This window comes from Petromyzon marinus, chromosome 59 (assembly GCF_048934315.1).
Source record: "Petromyzon marinus isolate PM22_M1 ecotype Great Lakes invasive population chromosome 59, UKy_Petmar_22M1.pri1.0, whole genome shotgun sequence".
Lineage (NCBI taxonomy): Eukaryota > Metazoa > Chordata > Hyperoartia > Petromyzontiformes > Petromyzontidae > Petromyzon > Petromyzon marinus.
In genome coordinates, this window is record NC_133725.1 from 21,296,138 (window position 1) to 21,319,419 (window position 23,282).

The 23,282-nt window shown below is 49.0% G+C and overlaps 1 long non-coding RNA gene across 2 annotated transcripts; it reads left to right on the plus strand.

Annotated features, from left to right (window-relative positions):
• The first annotated feature begins 6,328 nt into the window (after nt 1-6,328).
• Nucleotides 6,329-21,370, plus strand: LOC142905949 (uncharacterized). 2 transcript variants are annotated; one of them, XR_012929975.1, is made up of 3 exons: nt 6,329-6,559; nt 7,605-7,999; nt 18,545-21,370. It is a non-coding gene; the product is annotated as an uncharacterized LOC142905949 (long non-coding RNA). The 2 variants fall into 2 exon arrangements; XR_012929974.1 differs by having other exon boundaries at nt 6,329-7,999.
• The last annotated feature ends 1,912 nt before the right edge of the window (nt 21,371-23,282 follow it).

Consider the following 23,282-nt stretch of genomic DNA (forward strand, 5'->3'; position numbering starts at 1 on the left):
ACCCTCAGTATGGCTTGAAATGCTCATCAGTAAGTTTGGACCTGTACTTTGACTTATTAAAGTTCATGGTGCAAAAGAGCTTTTCACACAGATATGTGCTCCCAAAAAGGCACATGGTCCGCTTGAACATCCTGGAAAGCTCAGGGAAGGTGGGGGTGATATATTTACATGTTTTTATCCCAATACCTGAGTATTTGGGATCTTATTTAGTATGCCCTTTCTATATATTCTGAGAGGTATTTGAAAACTTTATCATTGTTCATGCTTTTTTTGAGCACTTCGTTTTTGTTATCATTATTAAATTCATCAATCGTGTTCTCTCTCAGGTGTTTATACCTTTCACATTCATAAATAAAGTGATCTAGATTTTTTTCTTTTTGTTTACATCCTACATATCCTTCTGCTCTACCGAATCTCTCTGGATGCCATTGAGCTAACTCTGGTGTCCATGTTACTCCACCTGTCTTAATTCTTAACATCAAGTGCATTGTCTCATGTTTTATATCTTTTAATTTCTTGCTCTTTTTGATTAAATTGTTCTTGGTAAATGATTTTCTTTTGCGATTGCAAATATCTGTCCTTTTTCCTTTTCTTTGTTTCTCTTGTAATAATAATCTATAACTTCTTTATAATATTCAGGTTCTAACCAACATTTGGCTTTTGTTCTTGCCACCCATCTCATGCTATTTGCTATCCATGTAATTATTTTCCCTTTCCTATTGCAACACTCTGTTGTCTTTATTAGGTGACTGATTACACTTGTTGAGTCCACCTACTTCCTAAGTCCTCTGTACCTTGCACTGAGTGACAGGATATATTTTCCTTCCACTTGGTGTCACTCCGGAATCACGTTTCAACCAAGTGACTAACGTTGCTAATTCGCGTTGGCTAACTTGTCAACAAACACCGGAAGCTGTCACGAGCCTGAGCTATGGTAAAAAAATATAATAAGTAAAAAATAAATAAATAAATTGATGTCAAATAGTGGGCCACAAAATATTGTTCCGCGGGCCACAATTGGCCTGCGGGCCGCGAGTTGAGACCCCTGGTTTAGAGTATTTTACTGCTATAAATTTCCACAAGATGAGCCACTCCGTTAAAACTAACATTTGTGACCAGATCGCTTCTTAAAAAGAGCTATATGGCTCACTTACCTGGTAAAATAAAAAAGTTACATTTCAAATAATCACCACGGTAATGTGTCACCCACACGACCTTGAACTTGAGGCATCGCGCAGAACGCGGCATGCAGTGTGGGGTTAGCTGGGTGGTGCAGGGAGCTGCTACTACTTGCAGAGGGGGGCGGGGCAGGGGGGGACTGAGTCCTCTTGCATAATTGACTTGCGGATTGACCGATGCATAGACGAAAAGATAGCACGTGAATGAATGAGTGTACGGCTGGACTGCAAATGAATAGACAATATTCTTCATCGCCATTTAAAAAAAAACTTAACATTGTAATCCATCACCCTGTACATCTGCTGAACCAACGTATCCTACAGCAGCATATGAGTGTGTTTTCATACATTGCCTGAGTGTGTGTTTCTTGCGTATGATCGGTATGTGTTTTACGCATGATCCATATTTTATATCACACAAGATATTTGCCTGTTTTTCTAATGATCTGCACATGTTTCACGCATAATCTCTGGGTTTCACAAATGTTCTGTGTGGGTGGCCGGGACCACCCTCAGCTGCCTTTTTCTCCCGAGTTGCGATGTGTACACATCGTACCAGATACTAATTTAAGGCTGAACCGACCTCTCGAGATCCAGGACGCAGTGGTGATGGTGGCTGTAAGCGGGACTCGAGCTCGGGTCGCCTCGTCCTCCTCACCCCTCACCTCGTCCTTCTCATCCCTCGTCCTCCTCACCCCTCACCTCGTCCTCGCCTCGTCATCTTTACCCCTTGCCTCGTCATCTTTACCCCTTAGCTCATCCTCCTCACCCTCACCTCGTCCTTCTCTAACCCCTCGCTTTCCTCACCTCGTCCTCACCCATCACCTCGTCCTCCTCACCCATCACCTCGTCCTCCTCACCCATTGCCTCGTCCTCCTCAACCCTCGTTCTCACCCCTCGCCTCCTCCTCACCCCTCGCCTCGTCCTCCTCACCCCTCGTCCTCCTCACCCCTCACCTCGTCCTCGCCCTCGTCATCTTTGCCCCTTAGCTCATCCTCCTCACCCTCACCTCGTCCTTCTCTAACCCCTCGCTCTCCTCACCTCGTCCCCTCACCCATCACCTCGTCCTCCTCACCCATCGCCTCGTCCTCCTCACCCATTGCCTCGTCCTCCTCAACCCTCGTTCTCATCCCTCGCCTCCTCCTCACCCCTCGCCTCGTCCTCCTCACCCCTCGTTCTCCTCACCCCTCGCCTCGTACTCACCCCTCACTTCGTCCTCCTCACCCCTCACCTCGTCCTCGCCTCGTCCTCCTCACCCCTTGCCTCGTCATCTTTACCCCTCAGCTCATCCTCCTCACCCTCACCTCGTCCTCCTCACCCCTCACCTCGTCCTCCTCTGCTCGTCCTCTTCACCCCTCGTCCTCCTCACCTCGTCCTCCTCACCCCTCAGCTCGTCTTCCTCACCTCGTCCACACCCCTCACCTCATCCTCACCCATCACCTCGTCTTCCTCACCCCTCAGCTCATCCGCTTTACCCCTCAGCTCGTCCTCCTCACCCCTCGTCCTCCTCACCCCTCAGCTCGTCTTCCTCACCCCTCACCTCGTCCTCCTCACCCCTCGACTCGTCCTTCTCACCCCTCATCCTCCTCACCCCTCGTCCTCCTCACCCCTCGTCCTCCTCACCCCTCGCCTCATCTTTCTCACCCCTCGTCCTCCTCACCCCTCGTCCTCCTCACCCCTCGTCCTCCTCACCCCTCGTTCTCTTCACTCGTTCTCCTCACCCCTCTCCTCGTCCTCCTCACACCTCATCTCGTCCTCCTCACACCTCATCTCGTCCTCACCCCTCACCTCCTGACCTCGTTCTTCTTACCCTTCACCTCGTCCTCCTCACCCCTTGCCTCGTCCTCCTCACCCGCTCCTGACACGGCCAACACACACGCCCATGGCAACCTCACTTAGGGCACGGCACACCGACTTAGCATCACCCTCATTTATACCTCCACGTTTATCGGCCTCGTTCTGTCGTGACGGCCAAGACGCTGGACGTTTGTGATAAAGAACTTCGTAGCTCATCGGATTCCTCCTCCAGTGTACAAATAAATATCACGGCTCTGATCTCTTTGCGGCGCCGCAGTGGCGTTCATCACTCGCCACCTCCCCATGGCACGACTACGACGCCCTCTGTTGGACGCTGTGTGTCATCAACATTGTTGCCTGTGATTACACTCAACACAACGTTGTTGTTGTAAGTGATTACACTCAACACAACGTCGTTGTTAGTGATTACACTAAACACAACGTCGTTGTTAGTGATTACACTAAACACAACGTCGTTGTTAGTGATTACACTAAACAGAACGTCGTTGTGTGTAATTACACTCAACACAACGTCGTTGTGAGTGATTACACTCAACACAATGTCGTTTTGAGTGATTACACTCAACACAACGTTGTTGTTTGTGATTACACTCAACACAACGTCGTTGCGTCTCATCAATATTTTTGTGTGTGATTACACACACAACAACGTTGTGTTTAATCACACAACAATGTTGCGTGTAATCACTCACATATTGAGTGATTACACACTCGGCGTGTGTCTGTAGCAGTTGTACGTGTGCCGCTTGTCGTAGATGTTCGCGGTTTGAATCCAGCGGCCGCCCTGTTTAATGCTACAGGCGTGTTCACCGCAAAGGCACCATGTGCCGTCTGCTTCAGTGGACGTTGAAGATCCCAGCGTCATGGACCAGATTAACCGAATTAAATACAATTGCCCGCAAATTACCCAGTTGGAATATACTGTGCCTAGTAATCATTGCTGGGAAATGTGGTAGAACCCTCCTGAAAAGAGCCAGTAGGGCTATCCTGGGTAAAACTGACCACCCACCCACTCGTGTGGCATGCTAGCCTTAATAGGTGCTCGCTAACAGCACGTATTTATCGAACAGACTGTTAAATGAAGGGACTGTGTCTTCATTTGAGTCCGTGACTGTGTAACCTGGTACATAAGGGTGCCGCGGTGGTGGGATGTTAACTCCTTCACCTGGTATGCAAGAGGTCGTGTGGTCGATCCGGACCCTGACGCCTGTATATTTGGAGTTTGCATGTCTCTCTCTCTCCCGTGGTCGCGTGGATTGTTCTCCAGGTCTTCCAGTTTTCCCCTCCATATTTAGAAACATGCGTTCAGAGCAGGAGTCTCAAACTCAACTTGGGGGCCGCTGGAGGTAGAGTCTGGGTGAGGCTGGGCCGCATCAAGTATTACAAAAAAAGTGCAAGTAATCCAATCTTCTCAATCTTTATTAATAACAGTTCAGAACATGAACGGTTCTTCAGAACATAGGCTTCTCTTACCTACTCCATGCTTCCAGAGACCTGGCAGCGCTTCCTCTTCTTACACAGCTGAGCCACATTTGGCTTGAGGGAGGAAGCAATTGAGACCCTCAGTATGGCTTGAAATGCTCATCAGTAAGTTTGGACCTGTACTTTGACTTATTAAAGTTCATGGTGCAAAAGAGCTTTTCACACAGATATATGCTCCCAAAAAGGCACATGGTCCGCTTGAACATCCTGGAAAGCTCAGGGAAGGTGGGGGTGATATATTTACATGTTTTTATCCCAATACCTGAGTATTTGGGATCTTATTTAGTATGCCCTTTCTATATATTCTGAGAGGTATTTGAAAACTTTATCATTGTTCATGCTTTTTTGAGCACTTCGTTTTTCTTATCATTATTTAATTCATCAATCGTGTTCTCTCTCAGGTGTTTATACCTTTCACATTCATAAATAAAGTGATCTAGATTTTCTTCTTTTTGTTCACATCCTACATATCCTTCTGCTCTAACGAATCTCTCTGGATGCCATTGAGCTAACTCTGGTGTCCATGTTACTCCACCTGTCTTAATTCTTAACATCAAGTGCATTGTCTCATGTTTTATATCTTTTAATTTCTTGCTCTTTTTGATTAAATTGTTCTTGGTAAATTATTTTCTTTTGCGATTGCACATATCTGTCCTTTTTCCTTTTCTTTGTTTCTCTTGTAATAATAATCTATAACTTCTTTATAATATTCAGGTTCTAACCAACATTTGGCTTTTTTTCTTGCCACCCATCTCATGCTATTTGCTATCCATGTAATTATTTTCCCTTTCCTATTGCAACACTCTGTTGTCTTTATTAGGTCACTGATTACACTTGTTGAGTCCGCCCACTTCCTAAGTCCTCTGTACCTTGCACTGAGTGACAGGATATATTTTCCTTCCACTTGGTGTCACTCCGGAATCACGTTTCAACCAAGTGACTAACGTTGCTAATTCGCGTTGGCTAACTTGTCAACAAACACCGGAAGCTGGCACGAGCCTGAGCTATGGTAAAAAATATATAATAATTAAAAAATAAATAAAAGTTGATGTCAAATAGTGGGCCAGAAAATGTCGTTCCGCGGGCCACAATTGGCCTGCGGGCCGCGAGTTTGAGACCCCTGGTTTAGAGTATTTTACTGCTATAAATTTCCACAAGATGAGCCACTCCGTTAAAACTAACATTTGTGACCAGATCGCTTCTTAAAAAGAGCTATATGGCTCACTTACCTGGTAAAATAAAAAGTTACATTTCAAATAATCACCACGGTAATGTGTTACCCACACGACCTTGAACTTGAGGCATCGCGCAGAACGCGGCATGCAGTGTGGGGTTAGCTGGGTGGTGCAGGGAGCTGCTACTACTTGCAGAGGGGGGCGGGGCAGGGGGGGACTGAGTCCTCTTGCATAATTGACTTGCGGATTGACCGATGCATAGACGAAAAGATAGCACGTGAATGAATGAGTGTACGGCTGGACTGCAAATGAATGGACAATATTCTTCATCGCCATTTTAAAAAAACTTAACATTGTAATCCATCACCCTGTACATCTGCTGAACCAACGTATCCTACAGCAGCATATGAGTGTGTTTTCATACATTGCCTGAGTGTGTGTTTCTTGCGTATGACCGGTATGTGTTTTATGCATGATCCATATTTTATATCACGCAAGATATTTGCCTGTTTTTCTAATGATCTGCACGTTTTTCACGCATAATCTCTGGGTTTCACAAATGTTCTGTGTGGGTGGCCGGGACCACCCTCAGCTGCCTTTTTCTCCCGAGTTGCGATGTGTACACATCGTACCAGATACTAATTTAAGGCTGAACCGACCTCTCGAGATCCAGGACGTACTGGTGATGGTGGCTGTAAGCGGGAATCGAGCTCGGGTCGCCGGATTCATTGTAGCGCAGCGTGCTAAACCCACACGCTCACAGACAGGACTCCAGCTCATCCACCTCGCGCACCTTTGCCAGGAACTTCCAATTGTGGAGCGACGAGAAAATGAAGCGACCCGACCTCCCCTCGGGATACGATGGCTGGCAGGTGGTTGAAGCTATCCGGCAGGAAGCGAGTGCAGGTAACGCTCACCTGAGCGTTGCGAGGCGTGCCCCGCAGGTGGTATCACGTGGGACGATGGATGTGCGACCACGCTATGGCCCTTTCACGATTCCGCTGCTGTATGGGGACCGCCACAACCTAGCGGATCGTTGCGGTGTATTTGACCATACTTCACCACGCTGGTTGGTTGCAGGTGTGGGGAGCGGCACAGTGCAAGGGTTTATGTTGCTGGACTGCCCCTTTTCTGATCATGTGACCCTTGCCAGATTAATTCTGCAAATGCGCAATCGCCGAGCCATGCGACAGCACCCCCGGTTTGCCACGTGTAGCTCTTGTAGACGATGACAACAAACACGCACCCTGCTCTACGGAGCCTGATAGCAGTCATGATGGTGGTGGTTTGCGTGGTACCTTACCATCAGACAAAAAGACTAAACAATTTTGTATTTTACCCGGTAAAGCTCACTGAGCTACATAGATGTTTCTCTGAAGCGACCTGGCTATCACAAATGATAACTCAACTAAGTGGCTTATCACGTGGAAATGTATTCTAGCCTCGATATTACAGCTGAATACAAATCCTCTGGGGGTACCCACGAGCCCGGGCAGCAAGGGGGCAGTTGGCAGATGGTAAGGGGCCAAGGAGCAAGGGGGAGGATGGAGAAGGGCAGTGGGGAGTGGAGCAGTGGTGTGGCACGTTCGAGTGATGCAAATATTAACTGATTTGTATTGAATACAACTAGAACAATTTACACCGGTGCGTTGATCGATATGATGTTGGTTATAATGTTAACGATAATTATGTTGAGATTAGCATATGCAGGAGATAGTGAATATAATGCTAATGTCTTTACGCATGGTGATGGTAGAGATCTATTAATCTGGTGATGATGTAATGATGATGGCTTGGCAAGTTGAAGATGGTGATGATAGTGCTCCTGCTGGTGGTGGTAATTCAGATGATGATTATGATGCTGCGACTTGCTGTAGCTGCTTATAATAATAATGATGCTGCATTTGCTGCTGACGATGATGATCCCCCCCACCCTCGTCCACCTCCGCAGGTTTAGAGGATCGCCGCATGGTGGTGCAAGCACTGAGCCTGCTGAAGCGCGGGAGTGCGGAGAGGCGACCCCGCGAGATGGAAACAGGAGGGACAGGGTCCTCCTGGGGGGATATCGTGAGCGGCGCAGGGGGTCCTAGCGGGGTCGAGAGGGGAGGAGACACAGCGGATGGACACCTCATTGTTCCCCCCGACGGGGACCCTAATGGGGCCCCAGTGGACGGGGACTCGGGTGGGAGATAACGGCCGAGGTTCGCGTGGCGAGAACAAACACGCGACCCCGTGTGCGCGTGAGCGTGCGTGGCCACGAGGGCACGTACACGGTACCCAACCTCGGCGGGTTCGAGGAGGAAGAGGCCCTCCTGGAGCTTGGACTGCACGAGGCTTGAGACGGAGGTAGGTGGCTAAGGGGTTGGGTGAGCGACAGGTTGGGTGAGTGAAGGAGGCATTGATTGATTGCGTGGGTAGAGGGTGAGTGGGTAATGTTGAGTGAGCGGGTGTATGTGGTTGAGTTAGTTGGTAGGTGGCCGAGTGGGTGAATGTGGGAGGTTGAGGGGGTGAATGAATGGTTGGATGAGAGAGTGGGTTGGTGAGTAGGTGGGTGAGTGTGGGAGGTCGAGTGGGTGAGTGAGGGGGGTCGAGTGGGTGAGTGAGACGGATGGTGAGTGGGTGGGGGAGTTTGAGTGGGTGAGTGGATGCGTGGGTGATTTGGTAAGTGCATTGTTAATTGTGTAAATGGCTCGGTGAGTCAGTGAGTGCGTGCATTGGTGGGTAAGTGAGAGGATGAGTGGGTTGGGGAGTGCATAAGTGGGTGGGGGAGTGAGTGGGGGAGCGAGTGGGCGGGTTAGTGATTTAATCAATCATCGTGTGATTGAATGGCTGAACAGAGGGGTAGGTGAATGAGTGTTTATGGTTTAGTGAGTGTGTGTGTGGATGAGTTAGTGGGTGGGTGAGTGGATGATTGTGGGAGGTTGAGGGGGTGAGTGGATGTGTAATTTAATGGTTGTATGGGTGGGTGAGCGTGGGAAGTTAAGTGGGTGTGTGAATGAGTGAAGGGGTGGGTGAGTTGAGTGGGTGAATTATTGGGTGGGTGAGTGGGTGTGCGGGTGAGTTAGGGGGTGGGTCAGTATGGGTGGATGGGTGATGGAGTCGGTGATTGAGTTTGTAAATTGAGTGGGTGATTGAGTAGTAGGGTGAGAGTGGGAGGTTGGGTGGGTGGAGGTGAGGGGTTGCATGAGTGAGGGGGGTGAGTTGGTGGGTGGGTGAATGAGTGGATTGATCAGTTAGTGTGTGGTTGAGTGGGTGGTTGGCTGAGTGGGTGAGAAGATGGGTCGTTGAGTGAGTGGATGGGTTATAGATTGAGTGGGTGGTTGTGTGATTGATTGGCTGAGCAAAGGGGTGAATTAGTGAATTTGTGTGGTTGAGTTACTGGTTAGGTGGGTGAGTGCATGAGTGTGGGAGGTTGAGAGTTCGTTGGTGAGTGTTTGAGTTAGATATTGAGTTGGTGGTTATGGGATTGAGTAGGTGAGCGGAGGATTGGGTGAGTTAATAGATGTTTATGTTTGAGTTAGTGGGTGGGTGATTGGATGAGTGGGTGGGTGATTGGATGAGTGGGAGGGTAATTTGATGAGTGGGAGATTTAAATGGTGAGTGAATGGGTGATTGAATGCTTGGATGGGGGGTGAGTGATTGAATTGGTGGGTGCGAGATTGAGTGGGTGGCTGGGTGAGTGGGTGAGATGATGGGTGGGTTAGTGAGATGATGATGGGTGGGTTAGTTGATGTGTGAGTGGGTAGGTTAGAGATTCAGTGGGAGGGAGGGTGGGTGAGTGGTTACGTGGCTCGTGGGTGAGTAGCTCAGTGGCTGGTTGAATTGGTGAGTTAATTTGTGCGTGATTGATTTGGTGAATGGGTGAGTGAGTGGATGGATGAGGGAATGGATGAGTGAGACGGTGAGTGCGTTGGTGAGTGATTGAGTTAGTGAGTACGAGATTGGATGACCGTGGAAGGTTGGGTTGGTGAGTGAGTGGATGGATGTGAGAGGTTGAGTGGGTGAGTTATTGCGGTTAAGTATGGAGGGGGTGGGTAAGTGAAGGGGTGGTTCAGTGAGTGGGTGAGTGAGTGGATGGTTGGTGAGTGAGTGGGGTGAGTGAATGCGTGGGTGAGCAAGTGAATGAGTTGGTGAGTGGTTGTGTGAGTAGTGGGTGAGTGGGTGGTGAGTGAGTGGATATTTGTGGGTGATTTAGTCGGTGGGTGATTTGGTCAGTATGGGAGCTTGAAGCAGTGAATGGTTAGGTGAGTGAGGGGTGGGTGATTGAGTAGATGAATGAATTAGTTAGTGGGAGCACTAGTGGGTGGGTGAGTGAGTGGGTGAGAAATTGAGTCAGTTGGTGGGTGGGTGGTTCCGTGGGTAGTGCGTCTTGGGTGAGTAGGTCAGTGGCTCGGTGAGTTCCTGAATTAATGGGTGGGTTAGTGAGTTGATGGGTGAGTGAGTGGGAAAGTGCATTGGTAAGTGTGAGGGTGAGTGGGTGGGTGGTTGCATGAGTGTGGTTTAGATATTTTAGTGGGTGGCTTTTTGAGTGGATGAGTTTGAGTGGGTCAGTGGTTGCGTTAGTGGGTGGTTGAGTTAGTGGGTGGGTGAATAATTACGTGGGTAGTGGGTGAGTGTGTGAAGAGGTGAGTGGCTGAGGGAGTAGGTGTGTGGGTGGGTTAGAAATTGAATGGGTGGCAGAGTGAGTGAGTCCTGGGTGAGTTAATGAGTTGGTGGGTCGGTCAGTGGGTGAGTGTCTGGATGGATGATTGAGTAAGTCGGTGAGTGAGGGGTTGGGTGAGTGATGGGTTGGGTATGTGTGTTTTTGGTTCGCGAGTTTGTGGGTGAGTGAGTGGGTCAGTTCGTGGTTGGGTGAGTGAGTTCGTTGGTGAGTGTTTGAGTTAGTATGTTGGTGGGTGAGTGTGTAGTTTAGTGAGTGAGTGATTTAGAGATTAAGTGGGTCATAGGGTGAGTGGGTGGGTGAGCAAGTGGTTAACTAAGTGAGTGGTTGGGTGGGTCGGTGAGTTGTTGACTGAATGGGGTCAGAAAGTAGGTGAGTGAGTGAATGGGTGAGTGACTGCTGGGTGGGTAAGTTAATGTGGGAGGTTGAGTGGGTAAGTGAGCTTGTGAGTGATTGGGTGAGTCAAAGAGTGGGGCGCTACGGTGGTGAAATGTTCACTACCTCGCCTAGTCTACATGAGGTTGTGGATTCGATTGCGATCCTGCCGCCTGTATATTTGGAGTTTGCATGTTCTCCCCCTGGTCATGTGGATTTTGCTCCGGGTCCTTTCCGCTGCATTTAGAATCAACATGCCTTTTGAGGATTTGGCTGCAATAAATGTATGTGATAAGCCACTTAGTTTATCTATCATTTGTAGCCAGGCCGATTCTGAAAAGGGTCTATATAGCTCAATGAGCCATACCTGGTGAAATAAAAAGTAGTTTAGTTTAGGGGGTGGGTGGCTGGTTGGGTCGGTAGGTCGGTTAGAGGTTGAGTGGGCGGCAGGGTGAGTGGGTGGCAGGGTGAGTGGGTGAGTAGGTAAGTAGCTGCGTGAGCGGGTGGACTGGTGAGTGTGCGAGTTAGAGATTGAGTGGGTGGATGGGTGGGTGTGTAAGTGGATGTGTCGGTAAGTGGTTGAGTTGGTGGCAACGTGCGGGTTTTTGAGTGGGTGGGTGTTTCTGAGTGGGTAGGTGGCTGAATGGGTGGGTGAGTGGGTGACTGAGTCAAGAAAGTGGAGCGCCATGGTGGTGACATATTAACTACCTCGCCTTTTGTACAGGAGGTTGTGGGTTCGATCTCGATTATGACGCCTGTATATTTGGAGTGTGCATGTTCTTGTGGTTGCATGGATTTTTCTCCGAGTCCTCCGGGTTTTCTCTCCATATTTAGAAACATGCATTTCGAGGTTTTGGCTGTTCTGGAACTCACCCACTCAACTACTAAAGCCACCCACCAACCCACTCACAAACCCGCTCACCCTACCATGCACTCAATTTTTAATCAACGCACTCATGCACACACCCACTCACTCGCTCAACCACTCATCCACGCACCCACCTACACACGCACTCACTGACTTATTTGAGCAGTCATTTGTGGCCGCGTCGCTTATGAAAAAAATCTATATAGCTCCGTGGGCCTTTCCTGGTAAAATTAAAATAGTTAAATTATAGTTTACAGTTGGGTGAGTGGGCGGTGAGTGCGTTGGTCGGTGAGTGAATGGGTGGTTAAGTAAGTAGGTGAGGGGCTGGGTGAGTTGTTGGGAGATTGAGTGAGTCACAGTGTGAGTGGGTGGGTTGGATCGTGAGTTGGTCACTGAGTGAGTGGGTGGGGTGAGTGGGTGGGTAGGTTGGGTGGGTGGGTGGGTGAGTGAGTTAGTGAGTGCATGTGTAGGTTGGTGCGTGGATGAGTGGTTGAGTGAGTGAGTGGGTGTGTGCGTGAGTGCGTTGATTAGAAATTGAGTGCATGGCAGGGTGAGTGGGTTTGTGAGTGGGTTGGTGGGTGGCTTTAGTAGTTGAGTGGGTGAGTTCGAGAATTGTACGCCACTGTGGCGAGATGTTAGCTACGTCGCCTGGTATTTTGGAGTTCGTAGGTTCCATCCCAACCCTGATGCTTGTATATTTGGGGTTTGCATGTGCTCTATGGTCACGTGGATTTCGACTCCACATTTAGAAACATTCATTTATCGGATTTGGCTGCTATACATTACTGTGTGATAGGCCACTTAGTGAAGCTCTCATTTGTGGCCAGGTTACTTTGGAAAAATATTTTATATAGCTCTGTGGGTCTTACCTGGTAACTTAAAAAATAGTTGAATTTAGTCAGTTTGGATTAGTGAGTAGGTGGAATGTTGAGTGCGTGGGTTAGAGATTGATTTTGTGGCAGGGTGAGTGGCTGGGTGAGTTTGTGATTGGTTGGGTGGGTGAGTGTGTGAGTTAGACATTGAGTTGGTGGATGGGTGGGTGTGTGAGGGAGTGAATAGGTGACCTGGTGGGTGAGTGGATTGTTGAGTGAGTGGGTTGTTGAGTTAGGGAGTGGGTGGGCTGGTAAGTGGGTTGGTGAATTAGTTTGTGGGTGTGTGGGTGAGTCAGTCAGTTAGAGATTGATTTGGTTAGTGTGTTGAGTTCCCGACGACGACTCGGAGACGGCTTGAGGGTAAGGGCTTTCGCCAAAGGTTTATTAAGTATATTACAATAACACAAAGGGTGTGACAACTTCCCAGGGGTTAGGGGTCCTACACTAAGTCCTGGTCCAGCCCGGCTAGCTCCGGTCTCTCTCCCTCGAGTCGGATGGGGGAACTTGCCAACCCCACCGACCGGGAAGAGCAGCACCTCCTACGGCTACCACCGGCTTCACTCCTGACTCTTCGTCGATCCCTCTCTACCCCTGGTTCCCTCTCCACCCTTCTCACTCTACCCGTTCCCACAGTGATCCCGCTTTCGTCACGGGGTCCCCCTTAAATACTAGAGGAGACATGACGTCATCGAGCCGCCCAGCGCGCATGATGCCACGTTCCGTGACGTCATCGCACTAGACGGCACACATGACGTCACGTCCCCATTTTACTCTACAAGTGGTTTGTGTGTGGGTGGGTGGGTGTTTGAGTGGGTGGTTGAGTTAAAGAGTGGAATGTCAAGGTGGCAAAATTTTATGAACCTCGCCTGTATATCTAGAGTTTGCACGTTCTCCCCCGTGGTTGCATGGAATTTTCTCTGGGTACTCCAGGTTGCCCCTCCACATTTAGAAACATGCATTTATAGACTTTGACTGCTATAACGTTCTATGTGAAAAGCCATTCCATTGAGCAATCATTTGTACTCTGCTTGTTTCTGAAAAAGATGTATATAGCATGGGCCTTACCTAGTAAAGTAAAAAAAAGCTACATTTTTATTTGGTGTGTAGATGGGCGGTTTTGTGGGTGGGTGCGTGGATGAGTGGGTGCGACGTTCGATGGGTAGTAGGTGAGAGGCTTGGTGAGTGAGTGTGGATTAGAGATTGAGTGCGTGGCTTGGCGAGTGCGTGGCTGGGTGAGTGAGTGTGTGCAAGGCTCGGTGGTTGAATTAATGGATGGTTGAGTTAGTGGGTCGGTGTTTGAGTGTGTGGTTTCGTGGGTGGGAGAGTCAGAGAATGGAGTGTCATGGTGGCAAGATGTTAACTACCTCGCCGGGTATACAGGATGTTGTGGGTTCGATTCCACATTTAGAAACATGCATTTAGAGGAGTTGGCTGCTATAAATGTATACGTGATAAGCCACTCTGTTGAGCTATCATTTGTGGCGAAGTTGCTTCTGAAAACAATCCATATATCTCAGTGGGCCTTGCCTGGTAAAACAAACATAATTTATATTTAGGCCGTGTTGGTGAGTGGTCGGGTTGGTGAATTAGTGGGTGAGTTAGTGGGTTAGTGGGTGGGTTAATAATTGGATGGGTGAGTTCATGAGTGGGTGGGTGAGGGTAGGTCAGTGGGTGTGTTAGTGGGTACGGGTTTGAGAGGGTGGCTGGGTGAAAAGGTGTGTGGGTGAGTGATTGGGTGGGTGGGTGGTTTGGTGCATGGGTGGTTTGGTGCGTGGGTGAGTGAGCAGGTGGGTGGGTGAGTGAATGGATGTTTGTGTTTGAGTTAGTGGGTGGGTGATTGGATGAGTGGGAGGTTGAAAAGGTGAGTGGATGGGTGATTTAATGCTTGGGTGGGTGAGTGGTTACGTGGGTAGTGGGTCGTGGCTGGCTGAGTTGGTGTGTGAGTGTTGGTGAGTGAGTTAGTGAATGGGAATGTGGGTGAGTGATTAGAGTTAATGGGTACAAGATTGAGTGAATAAGAAGATGGGTGAGTTGGTGAGTGTTTGGGTTAGAGATTGAGTTGGTGGTTATGTGATTGAGTAGGTGAGTGGAGGGATGGGTGAGTGAATGGGTGTTTGAGTTAGTGGGTGGGTGATTGGATGACTGTGCGAGGTTGAAGGGATGAGTCGATGGGTGATTCAATGGTTGGATGAGAGGGTGGGTTGGTTAGTGGGTGGGTGAATGTGGGAGGTTCAGTGAGTGAGTTTATGCGCGAGTGGTTGCTGAGTGGGTTGGCGGGTAGGTGAGTGGGTTTGCTGGTAGGTGAGTGGGTTGGCTGGTAGGTGAGTGGTTTGGCTGGTAGGTGAGTGGGTTGGCAGGTAGATGAGTGGGTTGCCGGGTAGGTGAGTGGGTTGGCGGATAGGTGAGTGGGTTGACGGATAAGTGAGTGGGTTGGCGGGTAGATGAGTGGGTTGGCGGGTAGGTGAGTGGGTTGGCGAATAGGTGAGTGGGTTGGTGGGTGGGCGAGTGAGTGAGTGGGTGTAGTGGAGTTGTAGCCTCAGTAGTGGGTGAGTGACTGGGTGAGTATGTGGGTGGATGAGTTCGTGGCAGGAGAGTTAGTGGATGCGATAGTGAGTTAGTGCATGAGTGGGTGAGGGGATGGGTGAGTTAGTGGTTGGATGATACGGTGAGTTTGTGAGTGCGTGGGTAGGTATTTGAGTGAGTGGATTGTTGAGTGAGTGGATGGGATGTTGAGTGAGTGAGTGGGTGGTTGGGTTGGTTCGTGACTTTGTGGGTGGGTGAGAAGGTGAGTTCGTGGGTGAGAGAGTGAACGAATGCCTGTTAATACGTGGGTGGATGAGTAGGTGGGTGTGGGGGTTGGTGAGTGAGTGGGTGGGTTAGAGATTGAGTGGGTGGTTGTGTGACGGAGTGGGTGGTTGTGTGATTGAGTGGGTGAGTGGACGGGTGAGTGTGTGGATATTTGTGGTTGATTAAGTCGGTGGCTAATGCGAGCAGTGTGGGAGCTTGAAGGGAGTGAGTGGTTAGGTGAGTGAGGGGTGGGTGAATGAGTTAGTAGGAGCGCTAGTGGGTGGGTGAGTCATTAAGTGAGTGAGTTGTGTGGCTGAGTGAGTGACTGGATGGGTGGATGACTGGGTGAGTGAGTGGGAGAGTGATTGAGTAAGTGAGTCAAGCGGGTGGGTGGGTGAGAAATTGAGTCAGTTGGTGGGAGAATGGGTGAGTAGTTACGTGTGTAGTGCGTCGTGGGTGAGTAGGTCAGTGCCTGGGTGAGTTTCTGAATAATGGGTGGGTTCATGAGTTGATGGGTTGGGTCAGTGATGTGGTGCGTGGGTGATTGAGTGGATGGATGAGTGAGTGAGTGGGTGAGTGCATTGGTAAGTGTGAGGGTGTTTGAGTTAGTGGGTGGGTGATTGGATGAGTGTGCAATGTTGAAGGAGTGAGTGGGGATGGGTAATTGAATAGCTGGATGAGAGGGTGGGTTGGTGAGTGGGTGGGTGAATGTGGGGGGTTGAGTGGGTGAGTGTGTGGATGAGTGAGGGTTTGGGTGAGTGAGGGGTTTGGTGAGTGAAGGGGTCGGTCAGTTCGTGGGTTAGTGAATGGATGGAATGGCTGGGTGAGTGAATGGGTGGTTGACCGAGTGAGTGAGTGGATGGGTGGATGAGTGAGTGGGTGGGCAAGCGGGTGAGTTGTTGCATGGGTAATGGGTGAGTGGGTGGTGAGTAGGTGTATGTGGTTGACTTAGTGGGAGGGTGGGTGAGTGGATGAGTGTGGGAGGTTGAGGGTGTGAGTGAATGGGTGAGTCAGTGGCTGAATGAGAGGATGGATGGATTGTTGAATGAGTGTGTGAGTGTGGTATGTTGAGTGGATGAGTTAATGTGTTGGTGTGTAACTGAATGAGTGGGTGGGTGAGTGAGTGGGTGGGTGAGTGAGTCTGTGCATAAGTGTGTGGGTGGGTGAGTGGGTGGGTGGGTGAGTGAGCTCGTGGGTACAAGATTGAGTGGGTTGCTTGATGAGTGCGTCAGGATGGGTGAGTTTGTGGGTGGGCGGGCAGGTTAGAGATTGAGTAAGTGGGTAAGCTAGTGGGTGGGTTAGAGATTGAGTGGGTGAGCGGAGGGGTGAGTGAATGAGTGAGTGATTTGTGGGTGTGGTTGGATGACAGGATGGGTTTGTGATTGGGCGGGTGCAATGGCAGAGCCAGGATTTTCAGGTAGGGGGGAAACCCCTCCAGCAATGAAAAATCATAGGAGTTGTTAGTAAGTAAGAACTTGTCCCTTGCTTTTTATTCGACGCGTGTCCAGCGATGGCGCAGCCATCGATCGAGGGTCGGATTCGAACGTGTTGTGTGATCGGCATCGCGCTCACTAAAGGTGAATGCCTTGAGGGAAGTTGTGTACTATGCGCAACTTCGCACAATTCTGTGAGTCACTTATAACTGCTTTGCCGTTACTTATTGCCAATTATGGACTCAGACTATTATCCTATCATCTCATAGAGTTCCTGGCACGTAATAATATGCTACACAGTGGCAGTAGGGGTCGCAAAATGCCGATTTATTACTAATAAACCCCAATGATCCGATCGAAATTAGGGATTTTGGTCGGATCATTGGGGGGGCCACGTGCCATCACACCCCCCCCCTCCCCCCCCACTGGCAGAATGGATGGGTGGGTGAGTGTGGGAGGTTGAGTCGGTGAGTTTATGCGTGAGTGTGGCTGAATGAGTGGGTGGGTATGTGAGTGAGTAGTTGGGTGGGTTATTGGGTGGGTGAATTGGTTGGTGGGTGTGTGAGTGGGTTTGTGGATGGGTTAGTGGGTTGGCGGGAAGGGGAGTGGGTTGGCGGGTGGGTGAGGGGGTTGGCGGGTGGGTTAGTGGGTTGGCAGGGAGTGGGTTGGGGGGTAGGTGAGTGGGTTGGGGGGTAGGTGAGCGGGTTGGCGGGTAGGTGAGTGGGTTGGCGGGTAGGTGAGTGGGTTGGGGGGTAGGTGAGTGGGTTTGTGGGTGGGTCAGGAGTGACTAGGTGGGTGGGGGAGTAGTGGAGTGGTAGCCTGGGTAATGGGTGAGTGGGTGGGTTGTTCACTGGGTGACTACGTGCGTGGGTTCGTTAGTGACAGGCGACTTAGTGGATGCGATAGTGAAGATGCAATAGTGAGACAGAGTGGATGGGTTGTTGATTGAGTGGGGTGAATGAATGAGTGAGTGGGTGAGTTAGTGAGTGGATTGGTGAGTGGGTGGGTGAGTGCACGAGTGAGTGGATGGGTTAGAGATTGAGTGAGTGGTTGAGTGGATTGGTGATTCAGTGGGTGAGTTAGTGGGTGTTTGAGTTAATTTGTCTGTTAGTCTGTGGGTGATGGAGTCGGTGACTGGGTGAGTCTGTGCTGGTGGCTCGGTGGATGGTTGAGTTCATGGGTGGGTTTTTGAGTGAGTGGATGGGTTGTTGAGTGAGTTGATGGGTGAGTGAGTGGGTGAAACGGTGCGTGGGTAGGTTAGTGAGTGAGTGGATGGGTGGGTGATTGATTGGGTGAGTGTGTTGGCAAGTGAGAGGGTGAGTGGGTGAGTGAGTGGGTGGTTAATCGGTTGGTGGGTGCGTGAAGGAGTGGTTGGGATGAGTTAGTTATTGAGTGGATACGTCAGTGAGTGAATGGGTGGGTGAGTGAGTGAGAGGTTGCGTTGGTAGTAGGTGAGTGGGTGGTGAGTGGGTTGGTTCTTGAGTGAGTAGGTGGTTTGTTAAGTGAATGAGTGGGTGGTTGGGTTGGTTAGTGAGTTTGTGGGTGAGTTGGTGGGTGGGTGAGTTAGTGGTTGAGTTAGTGAATGAATGCCTGTGTTAATAAGTGGGTGAGTGGGTGTGGGGTTGGTGGATGAGTGGGTTGGTGAGTGAGTTAGTGAGTGGATGGGTGGATGAGTGAGTGGGTGATTGAGTGGATGGGTGGATGACTGGGTAAATGATTGGGTAAGTTATGAGGGTGAGTAAGTGAGTTACAGGGTGAGTGGGTCGGTGGGTGATTGGGTGGGTGGGTGAGTGGGTGTGATCATCGCCATGCTCTCCATGGAGCTCTCTGTAGTGAGGGGCAGCTCACAGGGACGGCTGTTGCAGGGATTCACAACAGCTGCTTCTCCTCCTCCAGTTCTGAACCAGCTGACCAGGGTTGCCAGACGAGGCCAAGCAGCTCCTCGAGTTGTTCCACAGCTTCCTTCATGCCTGCCGTGCCACGTGCAGCTTCTGCATGAGGCTACTCTTCCTCCTCAACCGTGACAAGCTGTGGACATACTGACCCATTAGACACTACACACAACTCAGTACTTGGCAGACAAATGCCAATTGCACACCAGGTGCTGAGTCACCTTGTGCCCACAGGGACATCTGTCTTTGGGGGTGCCCTTTCACACGTGTTGAGATGAGATGTGATGTAAAGCGCTCTGAGATGCCCCGGTGTACAGAAAGGTGCTAAATCATTCTCATCGTTATCACTGTGTCCAGCAATAATGAAATTGTCTATAGATAGATAATCTGTATTTGTAAACGGGGACCATGACGGCTTAACGTGATGGTTAGACCAGCTCATCATTATCATAATACACTGAATCGTGTGTGCATGAATCTATTATTTACGTTAAACGCAAATTATATACGTGTGTGTGTGTGCGATGCGCGAGTGCTGTGCACTCACCTCCACCTCGCTCTGCAGACGCTGCTGCTCCGAGTGTTCACTCTGCTCGTTATCGCGGTAGGGCGCCAGCTCAGCGTGCAGCTCTGCCACTACACGTTGATACCACTGAATCTCTGCCTGCAGAGATTCCAGTTGCCAATTCCTGTCAATGAACTGCGTGGGCCACGGGCAAATGGCGGCAGAGGGACACAGGAAAGCATTTTAACGACTGCGTGAGGTTATTGCAGAACATACAGGTATAATGACACACACAACCAGGATCTTCATTTATAATTGAGTAATGTAATGAGCTACGAAGCTCTTTTACACAGATGTCCATACACCACCTTTGACCAAATAAACCGAAATGCATCCAATCATCTCAGATCTTGGAAGAAAAGCATGGTTGAACCTCAAGTGCTTGGATGGGCAACCACCATCAATACAAACCAAGATAACACCTATAAAAGCATGATGAAGACCGCTTGTGTTGCAATCGAAACGTCGTGGGTTTTTTTTATATTATTAAAAAAAGTACGTGACTTTACCGAAAGAATCAAGAATATGAATTCCTGCAGTCACGAAAGTTTTATGTTAAACATTTTTTAGGAATTAATTAACCCAAAATCTGGATTAAAATAATAGATTAAGATCGCTTCCCAACCAAAAAGAGGGAGGGGATGGAGATGCATGTAGCAGAGGGGAGCAGATGGTCTAGAAGTCGTAGGTACTTCTACTAGAGGTGGGATGGTGGATCGTAACGTGGTACAGTCCTTAAACAGAGAATGCTCAGTAACCTAGTGCGCATCCATTCTGTACAACCTTCAGTGTGAAAAATAAGTGTATACATACAGTCCTCGACTTAGGAACACCATACTTACGGAGACCCGACTTACGGATACCCGACTTCCGAATCTGTTTCTATGAACTGTATTAATTTTTGGTTACCATTGACTTTAAAACGCGAACTTGCACTTCCAAACTGAACCACAGAACTATTTTGTTCAGTGCTGCGATCCTCCACGAGATGTCATGAGTCAGCCTCGTGCACGCGCACATGTGCGTATATGTGAAAGTGATTGTGTGGGGAGCGGTAGTGTTGCAGTTCACGCGCTGCGCTACAAACCCACCGACCCAAGTTCAATTCCAAGTCACGGCCAACACCAGTGACGATTATCTGAACCATTCCTGGGCCTCCCGTAGGTCAACTCGGCCTCAAATGAGCACCTAGCGCGCTGTATAAACATCACCACTCGGGACACAAATGCAGCTGGGTGTGGTGCTGGCACACAACCCCTCGCATGCCGTGCTGGCTTTCATAGGCTATCGCTAACAGCACGTGCCCCAACAGCCTATTAAGCTACAAGTGTAGCGGTGAGCACGCTTGTGATTTGAAAGCGGTGAGTGAAAATGAAAAAAATATTTTTACTACATTTTATGTATTACTTACGATACACTATAATTTTAGTGTTAATGCAAATGTACATGATTTCTTATTTACGAGTTTAACAATGCTTGACTCTTTTGTTGAACCTTAACACATTTGATAACACTGACAATATGGGAATTTAAATATCGCACAATATTGTATTCCGAATTACGAACCGTTCCGACTTATGCATGGGCCTCAGGAACTAAATGCGTTCGTAAGTCGAGGACTGCCATATTATTGATATATTTGTCTATTATACTGTGTGTATTATTAGTTGTTTATCATGTAAAATTAGTTTACACTTGAAAAATATTCACCATAAATCCGGTATGTGGGGAAAAAATATTGATAGAGTATGTGTAGTGGCATAGCGCTGGCTGCTGGTAAAAAAGGGTAACTGCGGTGTATGGTAGTACCCACGTCAGCAGGCCACGATAGACACGAGAGGGGGACATCTAGGGGAAAGGTCACAGAGGGGGGGCCATCGGGAACCCGCTAGTAGGTTCCAGAGAAGGGGCGTGGCCGTGGCGGAGCGAGGCTACGCTGAGAGTATAAGAAGGGCCCCTGTGAGGGACCTTGTGGCTGTTGCTGGAAGTGGGATCCTCGTCGTGCTGTTCGTATATATAAGATAGTCGTCGTCACCATCTCGTCATCGTCGTTGTCGTCTCGTCGCTGTCGTCTCGTCGCCATCGTCGCTGCCGTCTTCACTCGATATTACGCTGCTAGATAGGTGTTCGCCGTCTCCGTTCAGTGCTGTCAGTGTTAGATGGTTAGTGTTTTGTATAGGCAAGCAACGGTAATAGTGTGTACCCACGTAGGGTGTCTGTATTATCCCAATGGTGCTCGTTAAATAAAAGAAGCGCCTAAAAGTCTTACTGTCTCTGAGTTAGTCACTACACATGTACACATGAAAGTGACTACTGTAGTCAGAGATGCAAACGCTTGGGCGTCATCTGGTGCCTTACTGTCGCCATCCAGCGTAAACTATTTGGGTCTTTATAGTAAAGTTCGTAAATCTCAAGTACGCCATGGCAAGGTACCACAGTACATAACATGCGATTGGCTATCAATGACTTGAGTACGTTAATAGTGAAAGTACGTACAACGGGAGGGCGTAAATAATGGTATTGCTGTATATATGTGCGTTTGTGCCATGCCGGACTTCATAGGTGCTCGCTAACAGCACTTGCTCACCTTCGCCTCACTCTGCTGGTGCAGCACTTGCAGATCCTGGAGCTGAGAGTGAATGCTTTGCAGGTTTTCTTGGCATGGCGCCAGCTCAGCGTGCAGCTCTGCCACCACACGCTGGTAACCCAAAATCCCCACCTGCAGGGATCCCAGGTGCTCATTCTTTTCGATGAGCTGCATGGGCCACGGACAAACGGCAGCAGAAGGACATGGCTAAGCATTTTAACGACTGCGTGCAGTTGTTAAAGAACATACAAATCCAACAAACACATACAGAACCAGTATCTTTATTTTAAATGAAGGAATCTGATAAGCTATGAAACTCTTTTTCACAGATGTCCATACACCACACCACCTATGACCAAATGACCCGGAATGCACCCAATATTATAAGATCTTGGAAGAAAAGCAGGGTTGAACTTTGATGGTACTTGGATGGGTGACCACCATCCATACAACCCAAGATAACACCTATAAAAGCCCAGATATATGGATTAATTAACCCAAAAGCTACTTTAAAATGTTCGATTATAATTGCTTCCCAACCAAAAATAGGGAGGGGATGGAGATGCACGTAGCAGAGGGGAGCAGATGTTCTAGTAGTAGTAGGTACTTTTACTAGAGGTGGGATGGTGGATTGTAATGTGGTACAGTCCCTAAACAGAGGATGCTCAGTAACCCAGTGCGCATATACACATCTGTGTGAAAAATAAGTGTATATATAGGCAGTCCTCAACTTACAAACACCTGCACTTACGAACCTGCTTCCATCAAATATATATTTTATAACATTGACTTTAAACGCGAAGTCGCACTTGAAAATTGAACCGCGTCACTATTTTGTTCAAATAATCACCACGGTAATGTGTTACCCACACGACCTTGAACTTGAGGCATCGCGCAGAACGCGGCATGCAGTGTGGGGTTAGCTGGGTGGTGCAGGGAGCTGCTACTACTTGCAGAGGGGGGCGGGGCAGGGGGGGACTGAGTCCTCTTGCATAATTGACTTGCGGATTGACCGATGCATAGACGAAAAGATAGCACGTGAATGAATGAGTGTACGGCTGGACTGCAAATGAATGGACAATATTCTTCATCGCCATTTAAAAAAAAAAACTTAACATTGTAATCCATCACCCTGTACATCTGCTGAACCAACGTATCCTACAGCAGCATATGAGTGTGTTTTCCTGAGTGTGTTTTTTGCGTATGATCGGTATGTGTTTTACGCATGATCCATATTTGATATCACACAAGATATTTGCCTGTTTTTCTAATGATCTGCACGTGTTTCACGCATAATCTCTGGGTTTCACACATGTTCTGTGTGGGTGGCCGGGACCACCCTCAGCTGCCTTTTTCTCCCGAGTTGCGATGTGTACACATCGTACCAGATACTAATTTAAGGCTGAACCGACCTCTCGAGATCCAGGACGCAGTGGTGATGGTGGCTGTAAGCGGGAATCGAGCTCGGGTCGCCTCGTCCTCCTCACCCCTCACCTCGTCCTTCTCATCCCTCAGCTCGTATTCCTCACCCCTCACCTCGCCCTCACTTCGTCCTCCTCACCCCTCACCTCGTCCTCGCCTCGTCATCTT